Source organism: Erpetoichthys calabaricus, chromosome 8 (genome assembly GCF_900747795.2).
Source record: "Erpetoichthys calabaricus chromosome 8, fErpCal1.3, whole genome shotgun sequence".
In the NCBI taxonomy this organism is placed as follows: domain Eukaryota; kingdom Metazoa; phylum Chordata; class Cladistia; order Polypteriformes; family Polypteridae; genus Erpetoichthys; species Erpetoichthys calabaricus.
Window position 1 is genome coordinate 179,423,724 of NC_041401.2, and position 20,952 is coordinate 179,444,675.

The following is a 20,952-nucleotide window of genomic DNA, read 5'->3' on the forward strand; positions in this document are numbered from 1 at the left end:
GTGTATTGGCGGCGGGAGGAAAAGTAAAAGGGATACCGTTTTGCCGATGTTAGCGGCTAAGCGACTTTATCTTTCTTCACGGGTTTCGTTTTACCGACGTGCTTGCGTTGCTTGTGTATTAGCGGCGGAAAGAAGTGCTCGCCTCGCTCCGGTATTAGCTGCTAAGCGACTCTGTCTTTCTTTGGAGGTTTCGTTTGGCCCACGTGCTCACCTCGCTTGCGTATCCTCGGGGATGGAGCCCTTACCCCGACTCCACCTCTCACTTCCGGGCCGGACAGACACACACACTTCCACGCGCAGACGTTTATATACAAGATGCGTGATGCCATTACTCAATCAGTACTTTAGCTGGATTTGCGTCCCTAAGAATACTCTGGAAATATTTGTCCTGCACAGATTCATTGTATGTTGTGTCTTCACTTCTGGATTAAGCATGGTATGTGCCTCTCTATGAGAGCAGATTGGATCGTAACATGGATGGCCACCAAGAGTACTGTACATAATGCTCATCCATTGCATCTCAGGATCTGTGTGTTTCACTTAGACCAATTTCACATTACGTGACTTTTTGTTGAGGGGTATTTCATATTTGCCAATTGCTTTCACTGGTCTCCATGTCAAATTAAACAACTGAAAATTGCAAGTCATGTCACATTTACCGACTGAGTGGTGACCTTCCAGCTCTGTCGTGTTTGACCCTTTTTCTGACACCCAGTAGCATGTTGCCCGACAGAACGGCACTTTACGAAGGGTTAACAGCTGTTGCGAGTTTAGCAGCAATCTCTGCTCTTTATTTCTTTTTTTCACCCATTCTGTTATGGCATGTAAAATACGAGACATCAGACAATCGAGCTTCGCTTTGTTTTTGACGACCATAGACCCCGTGCTGCCTGGCTGTACTGGCACTGTGTGAAGGGTTAGTAGCTGTGGTGTGCTCAGCCGTTGCCTCGGCCCGTTTTTCTTTTTTCCATTCTGTTTTAGTACATAAAAAAAAACAAGACATCAGACAGATGAGCGTCTCTTCTATTTGTGGAGTCTCTTATTCCTCATCACTACATTCATTCATTAAACTTCAGGATGAGCATTCATTGGTTCATTTGGTTGTCAATCAAACCTGTCCCGAGCCTTTCAGCAAAAGAGGATTAAAAGGAGACCTGACAGAAGTGTTTAAAACTATGAAGGGAATTTGTCCAGTGGACCGAGACGGCGAGTTTAAAATGAGTTCATCAAGAACACGAGGACAAAGTTGGAAACTGGCTAAGAGTAACTTTCACTTTTTCTTTACACAGAGGACCACGGACACACAGGATAAGTGATCAAGTAGTGTGAAGAAACAGTAGGACTTTAGGAACTTTCAAAACTCAACTTGATATTAATTGAGAAGAATTAAGTGGACAGAACTGGTGAGCCTTGTTGGGACTAAATGGCCTGGTCCTGTCTAGATTGTTTTAATCTTCTAAATTTGATCTTAGGATGTCTCAGTCGTTGAGTATGTCACATTGATGGACAGGCTTCATAGCAGCGTGCCACCAACTACAACCTGCAGGCTAAGATTACTGTATGTAAATGAAATCTGGCTGAAAAAGTCGTCTAATGTGACATAACCGTTAGACTTTCTAGGCTGCTACTCTCTTGCAGGATATCCAGAGCTGTAGTCACCCTTGAACCACCAGTTGATTAGCTTTGTCTATCCTTGAGCGGTAGTCCTAAACTCCTCTTTTCTACTTTTCATTTCATTGCTTGTTAACTGTATACTTTGTTGCTTATCACTCAAATCAAGCACATTTGTATTTTGTGTAAGTCATCTTACATAAACACATCTGATAAATAGATAATAATTATAATAGTAGGAAACCAACCTTATTGTAAAATGGTCTCCAATGGAGCAAGAGGCTATCCTGGAAGCGTCAGGCACAAGACATGAATCATCTCTGTACAAGATGACTATGCATCATGTGACGGATGGCTGGGGCCCATGCCTGGCTGGGACGCCCCTTCACCACATCTGCCAGGGGGACAAGGGTGGGAAGCCCAGTATCTCCCCCCTGGACACTAGATGGCAGCCTCCCTGGGTTGAAGCGGTGCATTGGACTCCCCCAGGGTTTCATGGGGGTTGGAGTGTTGTGCAGTCCTGTTGGGTTCCGCAGGGGGTGCTGCAACAGGAGCGGCTGGCCCCTTTTGGGCACTGGTTTCACCACACCCGGAAGTGCAGCTGGGTACCCAATAAAAGGGAGCCAGCGACCACCACTTAGCAGTCAGAGTCAGGTGGAGGAGGACAAGTTTGCTTGGGAGGAGTGGTGGTGCCAAGGAGAAGAAGAGTGTTTGCTGTACTGATGTGCTTTATTTGGGACTGTGAAGACGTGCGCCCACAGGTGAAGAAAAATAAACCCTTGTTTTATTTTACACGTGCCTCCCGTGTCCAATCTGTGTCGGGTTAGGCGCTATACAGCATCCATCTTACAATCATTAGGGCTACCCCATACTAATATGCGTTCTTTGAAAAATAACTTTTTTAGACAAACTCGATCTCCGTCCCCACATCGTTTACAAAAGTATCTAAAAATGACTGAAAATGCATATGATGTAGCTGTTCTCCTATACTGCGCATGCGTGTATTGGTGGAAACGGGAAGAGTAAGTGAACCCCACTCTAGATCCATTGGCAGCTCGTGTTTACACACGGAGAACAGTAACGGTGAATACGAAAAACAAATAAATGATAATGAGGAACTGTTATCTCTTATATATATTTCTCTTCTGGTTCGTCCTGCTTCCACTTCAAAACCGGTCCCGACCACACGCAGCCGACACGGCATTTCTCGATTCCTATTCATCCTCTTCCAAACCCTTCCACATGCTGCCTGTGGCTCCTCTTCAAAGAATACAACTCTTCTCTGGCGTTTGCTTCCATAGGTGCACAGATAACTCAACCTCCTGGCCACGGACCACACTGTTTTAAAATACACGGGCAAATTTACCACCAAATCTCTCCGCTATATGCTAACACTTCTACCTCTCCAGGATATGGACAGTTGTATGTTTTTGACACAGCGCAAGCTACTGAAGTACGCTTACAAAAGAAAGCAAACTCTGCATGCAGCGAAAATTTACTTCTCATCTCCAGCTAGATTCCATGCTCAGAACCATCAACCCCTTCGCTAAATCACACAAACACATGCATGAAATCGCTCAGTCCAATCCAACAGCATCTGTACAAATGGTTTTCAAGGAAAACCCTAGGCAGGATTTACGACGATACAATGCCCCGACATGTCACACCGATGTTGCAGTGATTTTCGTCGGAGAAGATGGTGAACCTCCTGCCAAAAGGGGCATTTGCATCTATCCCATAGGCAACTCCTGTAAACAGATTTCCACGCTCAATATGAATTGCGATCCTATGGTTTACCCACTTTTATTCCGTTACAGAGACATTGGCTGGCACAAAGATTTACAACATGTTCCCGATAAAAGAACCGCCAAGTGAATAAAGCTTACTCAATGCCAATTTTACGCGTACAGATTAGCAATGAGGAATACATTTAGTATTTTGCACTCCAGCGGCAAACTATTCCAACAGTATGTCGTAGATACGTATGTTAAAACAGAGGGCGCGCGTCTCAACTATCTCAGATTACATCAACAAGATCTGCGTGTCGAACTATCAGACGCACTGCAAGCAAACGCTGAAAATAACAACGTATGTGTAGGCAAAATGATCATATTACTGGCCACATTACCAGGAAGTCCAAAATGCATGCAATAAAACTATCAGGATGCCATGGCCATAGAACATAAATTCGGAAAGCCTGATTTATTTATCACTTTCACATGTAATCCTGCTTGGCCAGAAGTTCTACATGCACTGTCGGATACCCAAAGACCAGAGCACAGACCTGATACCAGTCTTCAGCCACGGTCAGTCGTACGTGGCTTTTTCTAGGGTTAGATCTTTCGACTCAATATCTGTCGTCCCCACCAAAACACCTATGCACAACTGCGTCTTTCAAGAAGTATTTATTTCTTCTAGATTTCTGAATTCCTTTCTCACCGTTTTCCACTCCTGTTCTTATACCGCCATATGCTGTGGCGGGCGTCGGCTAGTTTACATTAACACACAAGGATAAGGCAAGTAAAGCAGCAAAGATGATGCAGTGAGCAGGATCCAGTCAGGGAAGAACAAGTAATAAGCACAAATCAATATGAACACAATCGGCACCCGCATTTTCAAAGCTCTCCATTTTCACCCCTCCACACTGCAATGCCGAGCTGGCACTTTCAGAAATACGTGGCTCTGGAGAGCATTTTCAGAAATCTTCATAAAAAAAACAAACACCAGGCAAAAACAGGGAATAATGTCTGTGTTTTTAAATGTAAAAGTAGTAGTCTGGACGTAGCCCATTCACACTCTTTCACACTCCACCTCTCCTGCATAACTAAGAAATCAGAGAGCCCAAAGAAGACAAATACAGGCCCGGGGAGAATGTACAAACACCACAGAAACAGTCACCTGACCAGGTATTGAACCCAGGTCCCTTTTTAAGCTATAACACAACACCACCAGGAAATATGCTAACATGTTGCTTACATAGCAATAATTCTAAATGCAGTCAATAAATCTATTATAATAAAAAAATCTTGGGAGACGAGACTTTTTAGCCTGAGACGAGACATGATCTTTTGAAGAGAGACACTTTCACGTCCCACGAGATGGAGACATTGTGCCAAGAGATTTAACCAGGCCCAGGGCCGGAAATAAAAGACAAAGAGTAGATGACAAAGTAGAACATCGTAAAGAATTCAAAAACATTGGCACGATACACATGTAGAGCAGGTTAGAGATAACGAAAGTACGAAAATTCAAAATTCTAAAAAAATGATAGTAAAGATTTAAAAGAAAAATCTGAGACGAAAGATAATTTCAAGTCCCGCGAGACAAGACTTTATGCAAAGAGATTTAGAAAAGTCCTGCCCACATCTAAAACATTTACAACCACACCCACGGTTCAGTCTTTTCTCATTTGTGTGAATGCTATTGTCAGACACAGTTAGTGTAGAGAGAAAGAAACGATATTCACTGACAGGCAGTTATACGTTACATTGTCACCATGTAATTCCAAACATGGCATCAAAATACAATGCGACATTGACAAAAAGGTAATTCCAAATACAGTGGAACCTCGGTTCATGAACGTCTCGGTACACGTATATTGTGATGTGAGATTTTACATATAACTTGATGAATATTTTGTACTGTATATCTTTATTTGTAATTTAGACAAAGCAATGTAATTTAGTGTTTACCCCCCCCCCCCTTTAGGAATGGGTCCGTTTGAATTTTACGACAGGATTTGGGGGATGTGTGTTTTAAACCAGTTTGGCAAGTGTTTCCTTGCTAAAGTAATTTCTACCCTCGCAAATGGGCTAAGGTGTACTTTAACATATGGTTTGGGGGCAGGTGTTAAGATGTTCTATTTCCCCCATTGGTCTGAGGTATGGCTGTTTGGAATTGGCTTGTCTCAGAGGCCTTTAAGTACCATGATGTCCTATTGGCTCTCGGGATTGGACAGAATATCTATAAATGTATGTGTTTAACCTCAGTATCTCTCTCTTACCAACCAACATATGATGAAGAAGCATCTCTCTTGCTAACCTGTGATGATGAAGAGAACACAATGAACAGCACAGCTCAGCAGCCATTTTGAACAGACATGTCGCTGAAAGCTGAGCACCAATGATGCCTTAACTAGAGACATTTAAGTAACCAGAAGACTGTGTGCCACCTGAACTACATATCATCATTTAATCAGGTTGTATGGTTGCCAATATTCAAATGTACTTTGCATTTTGTTATTATTTATGAATATTATCAATAATACTAATACATTGTTTAAACTGTAACTTAACTTCTGCTTGTCTTTTACTACATCTAATTGCCTAAGGTTATAGATATAGAAGGGAAGGTGGGGATAAGTTATATACAATAATACCTTATAAACAGTGGTAAGTCTGTGAGATTAGGCATTCTAAGACTACATATTAATAATACAATAGGGGAAAGTAGAGCAATATATATTACTCTACCAAGACAAAAAAACGTACAAATCGGTTTACAACCAAAAAGTTTGCCAAACTTTTGCCTCAGTTCATGACCACACACTTGGTATATGAACAAGCCAGTTTCCCTTTCAGTTTGTACGTGTTCAGTCTCTCCCTGTGCATTTACTGTAGAGCGAGCGAGAGAGCGCGACACACACACGAGAGAGAGACACACACACACACAGGCAGCGCGAGAGAGAGAGAGAGCTGGACTCATATGGTAGGAAGGCAGTTAAAGAATGCACCGGGCTTGATTTTGTTTTCACTTCTGTTTACAGCGTTCGGTTCGTAGCCTGCATTGTTGCAATGTTACTTTTCTTGGTGGTTTATTAAATTACGGATTTTTTCAAATGTTCATTTTTTTCCCTGTGCTTAAAACTCATTAAAAAAAAAAAGTGTTTTTAGCCAGCGGTTGGTAGCGCTATAGCGCGAACTATTGCAGTGTTAGTTTTCTCTGTTGTTCAAGGTTTTCTCAGTGTTATTCAATGTTTTTACATTTAGTTTACTATTACGGTGTGCATTCTATGGTTTAATGAACTATATTTGTGCTTAAAAACTTAAAGAAAATATATATTTACATACAGTTCGTACGGTCTGGAACGGATTAATTGTATTTACAATCCTATGGGGGAAATTGCTTCGGTTCACGACCAAATCGGTTTACGACCAGAGATTTGGAACAAATTATGGTCGTGAACCGAGGTTCCACTGTATTGCTTTTTATTGAAGTGTTACAGTAAAAGTGTAAGTTTAAAAAGTATTTCAGTGTGAATTTCAAAGCCAAAAAGAATGAAAACGTATAACGCAACCAATACCTCTAACGCAACATGAAACATAAATGCAGAGCAGGTTAGAGATTATGAAAGTACTAAAATTCAAAAGTCTCGAAAAACTAATAGTAAAGATCACATTAGTGTTAACAAACGGAAATTATTACTCTGAAATAACGGAACAGCGAAAAGAGATCGAATATATGGACATAGGTGATATGACAGAAGTATGTAGATATTGTTTGGCTTTAAACTAAGTCGGAGACTTGTAGATCGTCTAATTTGTGTTGCCATCAGGGAAAAGTAGTGTTTCTTTCCAATGAAGAGGCCTATCCACGAGAATGAAAAGTTTTGTTGTTTGGTGAAAGTGATTTCTTCATATGCAAGCGGCAGAGACATGAAGTGGCTGGCGTGTAGTGCAGGCAGGGGCGTTGGCGAGCAAAGCGAACATGGGGGCAAAGCCCCCTAAGATTAATAAAAACAAGTAAAGGGAGTAGAATCATAAATCAGGAAAGGTTATCTTATTTTAATCCAACGTGTGGTATGGTGACGCAGTGTATAGTAATACTGCTTCACAGCTCCAGGCACCTGGGTTCAAATATGGGCCTGGTCACTCTCTGCAATGGAGATTGCATGTTCTCCCAGTCTCTACACTGATTTTGCTATGACATCTGTAGTTTTCTCTCATATCTAAAATATGTAAACTTTAAGGTGCTTGTGACAGTTCTGGTCAGCTCCACGCTACCTGGTGGCTTCTGGGAGCCACATGAACCATCGATATCATACCCGAGGATGAGCCACACACAGACAGCAAAGTCTCAGGTGCTTACTAATAAGTCAGACTGTTCCGTTCAGGATTGATATCCCACCCAGTAGTGGATCAAACCCTGAACCCAGTACTCTCAGGATAGGCTTCAGGACTCCCATGTCCCTAATAGTCGATCCAAATGGGTTTAGTAAATGGGTTGTTGTGTTTTGGGCTGAAACATTAAATCCAGAAACAAGGGAATGGCGGTATGTTCTCTGAATGCCAGGTGCTTAATGAAAGGTTGAAACAAAGTGGTGGCTGCAGCACACCCGCTCACGTTACGCTAACCAGCTATTTCATTTAATGATGTGTTCCTAATGCTTATTCCGAACAAACTAATTGTGTTTGCATTCGGTTACATTTTGAATATACTTCTCCACAGTTTTCCAACAAGAAACATCCCCCAACTCAGAGCTTGCGGTGGGAGGCTGGCAGGACAATGAAGGTTCACAACTGTTTGGGATCATGTCAGGACACGAACTCTTCTCATTCTGTGGACTGCCTGCCCCGTGTTGCTCTACGATTTATGCAACCCCAACGTTTAAAAGACGCTGGTCGAGTAACTGCCTTGACATCCTGGACTGACCCCCATCGGCCATGGAGAACAGGACAGGCTGCGTTCCTTAAATGAAACAATCAGCTCCCAGATAGAAGAAACTTCAGTGACCCCTTAAGAACAAGCAGAAGGAATGCAGGCAGCAGGGAGGCGCCTGGCAAAGGAAGGCCATCTGTGTGTGTGTGTGTGTGTGTTTTTTCTTCTTACTAGAATATTACAAATGGCTTTGAACTCAGGGATAGAAGGTTAGATAGCATGGTGGGTGGTGTAGTAGGCCACATTGCTGCCTGAGTGTGCTTTGGATTCCTAGCTGAGTTGCTGAGTCTGTATGTTCTACCCACATCTGTATGGGTTTATTCCTGCAATTTACACGCACACACACACACACACACACACACGCACACACAAACACACACACACACACAAACACAAACAATGTTAGGATTACTAGTGACACCACACTGGCCTGAGCTGAACAAGTCTCATTGCATCAGGATCACTGCAGAGTCTGTCTCCGGTTCCTCAAAGCCCAGTCCCTAAAACACATGACTATGGATTTAAGGGCAGAGTGGAGGCTCTGAGGTGAAGGATCTGCACTGGTATCTGGAAGGTTGCTGGCTTGAATCCCCGTTATTGCCTACAGAGACTCTGGTGGACCCTTGAGCAAGGCCCTTAACCTCCAATTGCTCCAGGAGCTCTGTACAATGGCTGACCCTGCGCTCTGACCCCAAGGGGAATGAGAAAACTAACAAATTCCTAACACAAGAACCTGTATAAGGCAAAATAAAGAATAAAAACGGGGGCTTTTACTGGCTTTAAATGGGTTAATAATTTCAGGCTTTGATGCAACATTCTGTGTAAAAAAGACTGAATGATTAAAAGGTGAGTAGGACATCTTTAGTAAGAATAAATTCCCAAGTCAAGGATTATCTCGTTCAGTCCATTTCCCAATGACCCGATTATTCATGGAAACCGGATTTCTAAAAATGCCATGTAAACTCTTATTCCAAATACAGAAATCAGGTTATTAGCCTCTGAGGAACCTGATCAACAGAAGTAGATTTCTCAGCAAATAATGCAATTATGTGGCCATGTAAACCCTTAACTGGGTTACTGTTACGGAATTTGTAGTCTGTGCATACGCGTTACACTCTGTCAGCCTACACAATGTATTTACTTTACAGTCGCTTTCAACAGCCACTGGTAGAAATGTCCACAAAATACATCTCCAGAGTCAAATGTTCAGACGATCAAGTCAAGTTAATTTTATTTATAGAACACATTTAAAAACAACACAAGTCAACCAAAGTGCTATACAACTTCCATAAATACACCAATACATTTATTATATATATATTTCAGAGTTTATTTGGGCTCATCAGGTGTACACACTCACTGCACCCCTCTCAGGGATCGAACCTCAGATGTCTTTACGTTGCGCCACAGCGTGTGGTTCGTTTATTTGACAGCCTGGAGATCAGGGTGATTACATTCGTGGCATTCGTAGTCTGAATCACAACCTGATTGTATGGGTGGTTACCTACTCTGCAAGTCGGCAAACATATGCCACGGTGCTCTCTTCAGTAGGTAACCACCCATACAATCAGATTGTGATTCAGACTACGAATGCCATGAATATATATATCTTATATATAAATGTCTATGCGTGGAAGTGTGTGTGTCTGTCCGGTCTGGAAGTGAGAAGTGGAGTCAAGGTAAGAGCTCTGGCTCTGAGGAAACAGAAAACTCGCTTAGCCGCTAATAACACAAATGAGGCCATCATGTCAGCAAAACGAAACCTCAGAAGAAAGACAAAGTTGCTTAGCTGCTAACATCGTCAAAACGGTATCCCTTTTACTTTTCCTCCTGACGCCAATACACAAGCGAGGCGAGCACGTCAGCAAAACGAATCCTCCTAGGAGAGAGATGCCCAGAGTAGTTCCTTTCAATTATCTGACATCTCTACATTCCAGTTTATTTTCTGACGATTTCAAGTTTCTAGGACCCCATGCTTTTTACAGCACGAGCTTACACGGCCAGTGTATTATATATAAGTAGTATCTGCTCTCTGTATATAAAATCCTAAGCCTAAAAGTGCATCGATTTTGTGCAAAGATTTTATGTGACTTTTTATGTCACATTTCTGTCACGCTTTAAATCAGGCTTATTTTAAAACCTACATATATATGTTTGGTATCATTCTTTTCAGAGTTTATCGAACTTTAATGTGATGTTGTTAGATTTTCAGATTCTTACTCCATTTTTAAATTATAAACTAAAAAATATCAAAAACTCACGTCCTGCGAGACGAGACTTTGTGCCAAAAGATTTAACCAGGCCGGGGGCCGGAAATAAAAGACAAAGAGTAGGACAGCTGCTGTACAGGCTTTTGCAGATCATGTGGCACGGCAGTTAGCAGCAAGCCAGCAGCTGATCGAGCAAAGAGGAGGTAAAAAAAAACTATTTGTTTCCCATTGTATCACCATTTAAGAGGGGGTTTCTGAGGGGTAACTGCATCTCCTTGGGGTGCGTTCAGCCCCCTTCTTCACAACGCGAATGAGCAGCAGAGATTCAAAGTGGCTGGCACGTAGCACAGGCCTGGGGAGTTGGTGAGAAAAGCTATATAAGAAGAAGGGTTAGAACACTGTCGGGCGCCGCGAAAACTTTTGTAAAATATTTAAAATTGCTAGTGTTTTTCAACTTTTGGTTGATTAAAAAGGTAATGTTTAAAAAAAAATATTTTATGTTGGAAAAACAGATAACGGTTAATCAGACTGTTGAATAAATTAATGTATTTATTTTGAATGCAAGTTAAAATTTTCGCTGTTCACCATTTATCATAATATCAACACCAGCGGTGTCAAAAACACATCTCATGAGACTTAAAAAGTCTCGTTGTTAGACTTCATTTCCGTACAGTGAGCGAGATCTTCTAAGAAACGCAAGAGACTTCAAATGATCGACAAGGAAATGCGCGTCTGTCTTTCGAAAACTGATCCTCGCATCAATCTCATATGTGCTGAAAAACAATCTCAACGTTCACATTAATTATTTTTAAGATTTATCCTTTGATTCCTTTATTAATAAAATGTCTTTCAAATTTGTAAAATTAACTGTTTTTATTGCCGATTGTCCATAGATTGTGTCGTCACGACTTTATTTATGGGCAGTCCCTCAGGTGCGACGCGAAAGAAAATTTTTGGACTTTGTGCGCCGTAACTTGAAAAAGGTTGCCTTTCACTGGGTTAGAAAAAAGTCACTGCTGAAGAGCTGTCATGTTCCACTGAAAAAATGAGAAACATCTGACTTTTAATTGAAACAAGTTCATTCAAAGAAAAACAAAGACCTCATCAAGAAATTAATATTTTTAACAAAGACACATGTGCCACAATTGTTGGTACCCCTGCATCTAATACTTTGAAAAACCTCCCTTTGCCAATACAACACCACGGAGTCTTCTCTCATAACTTTTTATAAGGTTGGAGAATACAGAGCATGGCATCTGAGACCACCATTCTTCTTTCCATAATCTCTCCAGATCATCCAGGGGGTCCTCGGCCCCCTCCTGTGTACTTCTCCTCTTCAGCTGACTACACAGGTTTTCAGTAGGGTTCAGGTCATCTATTTTCAGTGCAAGATTACAGTTCTTCAGCAAACAGTGACTTTTTTTCTAACCCTTCTTACTAATTTTTACAAGGGGTGCCAATAAGAGTGGAGGGCACTACATATATATACTGTATATATATCCATCCATTATCCAGCCCGCTATATCCTAACTACAGGGTCACGGGGATCTGCTGTAGCCAATCCCAGCCAACACAGGGCGCAAGGCAGGAAACAAACCCAGGGCAGTGCGCCAGCCCACCGCAGTGTATATATATATATATATATATATATATATATATATATATATATACACATATACACACATATATACACACACACAATAAATACACCAAAAATCAGTGCACACATACAAGTGTAAAAAGCTAAACAAGATGACAGACTTTCTAGCAGGATGTATAAGTGTCCACAGATGGTGCTGACCTAATATAAAAAGGCAGACTTCTCCAAAGCATTTGTGGCAGCTACTGCAAAAGCATGGTCCCCTCTAAGCTTAAGTCTAGAACTCGGCACAATCCATGGGCAGCATAGTGGGGGATAAAGGGTAATGATTACGCAGGATCCACTGGGTGTTGGGGTCCCTCAAAGCCTGGAATGCAAAGTTTGTTTTCGAGAGGAAGGGGCCCACAGAGACTGCTCATGTATAGGGCGCAGAGTTCTGTGCTACACCCCTGGCACAATCAATAACTTCTAGTCAGAGTGATCATGAAGGAAAGTGCAAGAGATCAGTTAAGATAGAAGGGGGCAAACCCATTCGAGGACTTAAAAACAAACAGTAAAATTTTTAACTCAATCCTGTAGCAAACAGGAAACCAGTGAAGAGAAGCTGTGATTCTGTTTTTGAGTGCCTGTTAAGACGCCTGGCAGCAGCGTTCTGGTCGAGCTGAAGACGAGCAAGGGATGACTGCTAACCTCCAATGTATAATGAGTTGCAGTAGTCAAGCCGAGAGGAGACAAAAAAAAGAAAGAAAGGGCTTGACTTTAGCCAATAGCCTGAGCTGACAGAAACAGGCTTTAACAATGGAGTAAATAGTTTGTTTATCAAATTTGAGGGCTTTATCAAAAAGCACTCCAAGAGTTTTTATGGAGGGTTTACAGCGGATTTTCAAAGGACCAAGATTAAAGTCTGTGGAGCACACAGAAGATCCAAAACACACAATCTCTATTTTTCACATTATTCCTTCTCCAGGCTGAAATACTTAATATTTCAGAAATGGTAAAATTATGTTGGTGAGCTGAACGTAGAGTACTAATCTCAAGAGCAGTTGGGTAACGCATTAAAAGTAATGGGCACTACATCGCCTGATTAAAGTAACAAGTAACCTAACGCAATACTTATCTTACTGAAGTAAAAATATGTGCGTTATTATTATTCCAACAGCACTAGGTGTACGGCAAGAAGCACACATCACGTACCGATATGCCGCCCCTTTGCGGGGCTCAGTCGCACAGCCAATCAGAAAAGAGTGCACTGCAAGCAATCCAGTAACTGAAACCTACAAATAAAGTGTCAATTTGACTAAACATATTTATAAAACACTAGCTGTGTAAGCCCGTGCTGTAAAATGCCTGGAGTCCTAGAAACTACTGAAATCATCAGAAAATAAATTGAAATGTAGAGATGTCAGGTAATTGAAAGGAACTACTCTGGGCGTCTCTCTCCTAGGAGGATTCATTTTGCTGACGCGCTCACCTCACTTGTGTATTAGCGGCAGGAGGAAAAACAAAAGGGATACCATTTTGACGATGCAACTTTTATCTTTCTTCAGAGGTTTCGTTTTGCCGACGTACTTGCATTTCTTTTGTATTAGCGGCTAAGCGAGTTTGTCTTTTTTCAGACGTTTCGTTTTGCAGACATGCTCACCTCACTTGTGTATTAGCGGTGGGAGGAAAAGTGAAAGGGATACCGTTTTGACGATGTTAGCGACTTGGTCTTTCTTCTGAGGTTTCGTTTTGCTGACATGCTGACCTCGCTTGTGTTATTAGCGGCTAAGCGAGTTTTCTGCTTCCTCAGAGTCGGAGCCCTTACCCCGACTCCACGTCTCACATCCGGGCCGGACAGACACACACACTTCCATGCCTAGACGTTTATATACAAGACAAGAAAACGATCCCATGTGTCATGCTTATTTTCTGATTCACAGTGGCCGATGATGATGTTTCTCTTTTTTGTGTAGCTTAATGATCGTAGCTGCTTCTTTACCAGTTTCCCAAAATTAAGCAGCTACTGAGGTGGCAAAGTAGGATCCAGCGTGAATCAAATGCGTAACAAAAGAAAATTCTCATCCCAATAAAGTTTGTTTCATAAAGTTTTAGTGAAAATTCAAAGTAAAACAGTTCACACAAAAATAGTGAAAAAAGTTGTTACACACGCAGAATGAAAGGAAAAAAAGGAAAAAATGTTTCTTCTACAAACGCAGCTTTTTCTTGTTAAACTTCAGTTATTATCCATGGACGATTCTGCAGTGCTCCAACCATCCTTTTACTGGACCTGCTTTGTGAATTATATCGTCAAAAAGAGCCAGAAACTACCCTACCAACATTTGGCATAATGTGAAAATCAGTCCCAGAAGGGACACCATTTCATCACAGAGTACACACACACATACGTGAGCAGGTCCAACTGCGAGCAGCCAATCACCCTAATACACAGTACAGTTGATAAGTCATCAAAAAGTGTGCACTCCTTACACTCAGTCAGAAGCGGACCTGAGCTGGGTGAGATGCCATGACCCTTCTGATCTGCAGTCTTTTTCATGAAGCCTTATGTGATGAAGACCAGGGGTCAGATTTATAAAGTTTGTGTACACACAAAATGAGACTCGAACTTTCGATGTAATAACTTGATTGGAGAACTTGTTGACGACAACTCTCACCCATCCATATGCAACATTTCCGAGAAATTATGAAACGACACCCTCGATCAATTAGAGGAACTACAACCAAATGAACTAATTAACAACTCACACTTATAATAATTCATATCTCCGAGCCGTTGACGTGACAAACATATTCAACTTCAAATGTGATGAATATGATGTACAGACTCTATTGTCCATCCATCCATCCATCCATTTTCCAACCCGCTATATCCTAACTACAGGGTCACGGGGGTCTGCTGGAGCCAATCCCAGCCAACACAGGGCGCAAGGCAGGAAACAAACTCTGGGCAGGGTGCCAGACCACCGCAGCAGACTCTATTGGAAGTGCTTTAAATCTGGCCATATTTGCACTGAACAACTTAACTTGGTTTTGCCATCAGTTTATATCTACTACCGGTTTTCGTTTTTCAGGATTAAAAACACTTTTTGTTAATAATTGCATTAAGTAAAATCACAGGTTTCATTCACACTCTGCGTACAGGGAGCTCTGAATCTTATGCTCTACAGCCTCTTCACAGCCTAATGGTTTTAAACAGCACACCTTATTTGTCGCTACTTGAAGATCACACAAATGGAGATATACCATGGGAACGAGCTTTTAGGGACTCTTTTTGGCCATGACGATGACTGGTTTATTAGCAGATTTAGGCTTCCAAGAGCCATTCTCTTAGGACTTTATACTGAGTTGGCCCCAGCGTCAGACAGGCAGACGGACATAAATTGGGCTCTACCTGCTCAATATGCAGGTTTCAATGATGGTTGCCATTCTCTCTTAAAAATAATGGTCCCTCAATGGCATTTTATGGTTCTTTACTGGGTTGTATAACAGTACTATCGCTTGACCAACCACCACTTCATCCCGGGAAGAGTTCTTTGCATAGGAAGCTGGAAGCTTTATGCGGATGAGTCTTTTAGGAAGTGAAAATGATTCCCCTGTGGTATCACTCTGAAGAACCACTCTGGCACCTTTATTTTTGAAGAGTGTACCTACAAGAGGGAACTGGCCAACAGGTCAGGAATATCTCAGCCAAGCTTCAGCTCCATCATGCCTGCAGTACTGGTAGCCATACACCAGCTGACGAGGCGCTATATCCAGTTTCCTTATGATGTATTCATAAAAGTGCAATCTGCATCAGTGTCCTGTCTTCCTAACGTAATATTAAATATTGCAATAAGGGCACCTAGTAAGAATGAAGCTGCGTTTGCTAACCGTAAGCAGGTTCATTGCATTAACGCATCTGTGATGCCAAGATGAGATTGACAAACTTCAGGACTACTGTGGCATAATGCCATGCAATAAGGCATCTCCAATTAGAGATGCCATTCGCAGATGGAAATTTGTGAGTATATATGAGCTTTTCCCACCCCTTGCACACACATACTGCTGGTGACGAGGGATGCACTTCGTCTTTTATTTATCCATCCATCCATCATCCAACCCGCTATATCCTAACACAGGGTCACAGGGGTCTGCTGGAGCCAATCCCAGCCAGCACAGGGCGCAAGGCAGGAAACAAACCCTGGGCAGGGTGCCAACCCTCCATAGGGCACACACCAAGCACACACTAGGGACAATTTAGAATCGGCAATGTACCTAACCTGCATGTTTTTTGACTGTGGGAGGAAACCGGAGTACCCGAAGGAAACCCACGCAGACACGGGGAGAACATGCAAACTTCACGCAGGGGGAACCGTCTTTATTTTTTTTATTTCAGGCCCACTGTGGCTAGTAGAGCTCATCGCATTCGCAGCAGCAGTAACTTGTTGCCATTCAATATACAGTATTTGTGCTTGTTGGTGACCCCCGTGCTCAGGTCACCACATAAAAGAATTTCTGTCTTACGCTACTTGATATGTAAGGTGAAGTTCTCTCTCCCGGAAAATGAAGGCCTGCAGCATTGTGCATGAGGTTGATTAGCACGCTTCATATATGGCGTCACGCATGCATGTCAAAGGATCACCTTCCAGGTTTATCAGAGATAAGTGATACCACCCTGGGGTGAGAGGGGGCACTGTTGCCTCACACTACCGTTTCTTTCTTCACCCATAGCAGCAAGAACATGCCCAGTGAGGGCAAGCAACTCTGTCCCCTTTAAGTGAGTGGTGTCTCACTTTGGACCTGAGCTCCCACCAGAACGGGGCTCCCAAGGAAGACTTGCTCTATTGAGTTGCTACCCGTAAAAGAAAAGTCATAAAGACTGCTCTTTGTTTCGGTTTAACTGCCATTAATGCCACTGAGTGTTTTCTTTTTGTTTAATATTATTTGTTAGGATTACAAGGGGTTACCCTGCTGGCACCCCAACACTTCCTTGAAGTCCACGTGTCCTTCCATCTGTCCACAATGGTTATTGTGTAATCCTGTGCGGAATTCAAGGTGCATTCACATACACACATTTATAGGAAAATTGTGATTTTTTGCATACTAAGATGCACATGCAAGGTTTTATAGATTAGGCTTTTTCCTGGTTTTGGAGTAAATAAACTTTCACACTCAAATGCATGCAGTGTTATAAATGAGACCCCATGATTCAAGCAATTTGGGCCATCAGTGGAGTCCATGGCTGGGCTAGACTGGCCTGTGATCTGTAAGATCCTCCGGTTTAAAGCTTCTTTTTTTGCAGGGAGTCTGTGAAGGATGCAAGGAGTCAAGATGATTTAGCACAGCGGCAATCCGGGAGTTAGCGTGCGGTTAGGGATTAGAATACAGAAGTCTATGGTTTCACTTTCCAACATCATTAACGTGACAAAAAAAATCTGTCAAAGCTTATTGTATGCCTCTGTCTCAAAACAACACTTGTTTATGATGCCAGTTCAAATGGTGTATGGCTTCCAGTACCACAGTTTTGTGTCTCAAGGAAAACAAATGAAGGCGAGTAGGCTCACAAATGTCAACGGTAATAACCAGGCATTAAAAATGAAAGAAGGGATTTGTGGCTTCTAATCATGTTGGTTGGACATGCAAGTAAGAATTTCACTGCTTGCTGTATATGCGACAGTATTAATACTACCAGTAGTAGTACAAAGGCTAAAAAAAAGCAATACAGCTGCCAATACCCATTCATAAAACATGGATGCTCAGCCACATTATAGTTTTATTAGTATGGCTACAGTGGGTGTTGCCAGATGACACCTCCTAACAAATCACAACAGGTGGGTCCAAAGACATGCACATTACGTGGACTGGTGCACCTACATTTTTGGGGCCCTGAAGCTAGAACTGTTATAGGGTAGCCCCTTCACAACTAGCAACGAGGTCTGAGTAAACACGCTTTTCTTCTTCAGTAGGGTTGTTACCATGATCATGTTTGTTTTCATTTACCCACTACATGTAGGGGTTTTAAAAACCCCTTCTCATAAAGTAGACACCCAACATTGTGAGACAAATGTGCACTTCTGGGGCCACTCTGGGATTAAGGGTCCTGATGTTTCATTATTTTCATAGTAGATTTGCCCGCCGAGTGTGTTCACCCTTCAGTGGGCTGGCGCTCCCAATTTAGTGATTGTTTCTGCCTGGTCCCCAGTGCTTACTGGGATAGCTTCCCTGTGTTCTGATTGTTTCTGCCTGGCCCCCAGTGCTTACTGGGATAGCTTCCCTGCATCCTGATTGTTTCTGCCTGGCCCCCAGTGCTTACTGGGATAGCTTCCCTGTGTTCTGATTGTTTCTGCCTGGCCCCCAGTGCTTACTGGGATAGCTTCCCTGTGTTCTGATTGTTTCTGCCTGGCCCCCAGTGCTTACTGGGATAGCTTCCCTGTGTCCTGATTGTTGCTGCTTGGCCCCCAATGCTTACTGGGATAGCTTCCCTGCATCCTGATTGTTTCTGCCTGGCCCCCAATGCTTACTGGGATAGCCTCCCTGCATCCTGATTGTTTCTGCCTGGCCCCCAGTGCTTACTGGGATAGCTTCCCTGCGTCCTGATTGTTTCTGCTTGGCCCCCAATGCTTACTGGGATAGCCTCCCTGCATCCTGATTGTTTCTGCCTGGCCCCCAGTGCTTACTGGGATAGCTTACCTGCATCCTGATTGTTTCTGCCTGGCCCCCAGTGTTTACTGGGATAGCTTTCCTGAGTTCTGATTGTTTCTGCCTGGCCGCCAGTGATTACTGGGATAGCCTCCCTGCGTCCTGATTGTTTCTGCCTGGCCCCCAGTGATTACTGGAATAGCTTCCCTGCATCCTGATTGTTTCTATGTGGCCCCCAGTGCTTACTGAGATAACTTCCCTGCGTCCTTATTGTTTCTATGTGGCCCCCAGTGCTTACTGGGATAGCTTCCTTGAGTCTTGATTGTTTCTGCCTGGCCCCCCATGCTTACTGGGATAGCTTCCCTGCATCCTGATGGTTTCTTCCTGGCCTCCAGTGCTTACTGGGATAGCTTCCCTGCGTCCTGATTGTTTCTGCCTGGCCCCCAGTGTTTACTGGGATAGCTTCCCTGCGTCCTGATTGTTTCTGCCTGGCCCCCAGTGTTTACTGGGATGGCCTCCCTACATCCCTGCACTGGATATCCAGCTTTAGAAAACAGACAGCTGTATGGATGACCAAACATTTTTTTTGGCTACAATCATAGGCAGGCTTACAATAAAACTATTAAGTATGGAAGTGTTCTGCTTGTATGGAACACAGTTATCCAGCTTACCTAGCATACTAAGAATCCAACTTACATCCCTCACTGGCCATGATAAAGCCCCCTCTTGAGGACCACTGGACTCTAGCATCCCAGGTTGGATGATCTTATAAGATAAAAATGCTGTGACGCGTGTTACTCATTACCACAAGAGCCATTTATAATGCATCGAGCACTGTCCCAAGGCAAAATAAGATCCAACACCAAGTTTGATGGGTTTCATATGCCGTTTAGCCCTGTGTCACTGTTTTCTACAATACCATAACCCCTGTGTGAATCTGACAAAAATGAATCTTTCAGTAATTTCACTCCCTGGATTAGCAGTTGCCTGCTGCTTTTGGGAGGTCGGATTCCTGATTAAGTCTGGTTCAGTAAGTGAGGTATGGATCAGCACACTGGGAAGAAGTAACTGCAATTAGACGCCAGCTTGGAGCACCAAATATGTGGAGTTTACACATGTTCTCTCCATGCCCTTGTAGACTGTTAAGTTGAGTGCTCCAAAAGTGTATGGTGGATGTGTATCCTGTGATAAATTAACATCCCACTCAGAATCAGTTTGCATTCTGTGCCTCTCCAGGTTCTGTTGAAAACAGTTTCATAAAATGAATGGATGAACAAAAGTACAGTTGACTTACCTCTACTCTACTGATGGACCAGCCATCTGCTTTCAGGGTTGTGTTGAATTTGAATGCCTGCCTGGCCAAACACATCCACTCTTACCCAACACCACCCTGAGGCTACAAAGAAACTAAAGGCGGCATGACCTATTGTCCCACATCCCAGGTGTCCCGCAGAAGGAGAATGTCTCTCCATCTACCCCACCCTCCTCTAGTAGTCAGGAAAAAATGTGTGCATGCCCACCCCTCGATATCCGTATCGGCTCTTCTTGATTATTAACCCCAGTCTCCTCACTGGTACGGACACAAACACACACTGCAATCCTTCTGCAACAAATACGCCGGGTTCCCCTGGAGTACACAGTATGCGCCCCAACAAGCCCCCCCCCGCCCCTATCCCTCTACCACCGTGACCTTTGGCGTTCTCGCCCATGCTTCCATCTGGCTTCTAAACAGGGGGGGTCTTCTCATTTGTAATTTACCTGACCAGGATGTCGCTCGTCCTCTTTGCCTTTTCTTCCCGTCTCCTTGCCGCGTTTCTCTCCGTGGGTCGCAGCTCTTCTCTTTCACTCTCTCCGTATCTGTGAAGGAATAAGCAGGGAAACCGCCCCGCCCCCCTCCGCCTTTCTCGGCCCCGCCCCTCCCCTCGCGACCGTAAAAGGTGAAGCAGCCGCCCCATCGAGGCGACGGCGCGCACTCGCACTCGCTCACGTACACACTCACTCACACACACACACACAAACGGGCGCGCGCGTTCTCGCGCTCGCAGACTCCCTGATTCCTCACCCACCCCCGCCCCCCACGTCGCTCCCAGTCCGCCAGCATTTTCAAGACTCCGTGCGCGCTGTGGGCTCAGACCTGCGATTCAGGTATGCGTGTGCATTCATCATTCATCCCCCACCCCGTGTCACGGCTCCTTTGTTACAAAACCTGCTTATCGGTATTTCCGTTCTGTGCCCTTTGTCTAAAAGTAGTTTTTT

The 20,952-nt window shown here is 43.3% G+C and overlaps 1 protein-coding gene across 1 annotated transcript in view; it reads right to left on the reverse strand.

The window, feature by feature from the left end:
• The window catches only part of fblim1 (filamin binding LIM protein 1), a 56,884-nt gene extending 36,288 nt beyond the window's left edge, over positions 1-20,596 (reverse strand). The window contains exon 1 of the mRNA XM_028807923.2: positions 20,455-20,596. The gene's annotated coding sequence lies outside the window, so the exon portion shown is untranslated. The remainder of the gene's footprint in view (positions 1-20,454) is intronic.
• Positions 20,597-20,952: the final 356 nt, after the last annotated feature.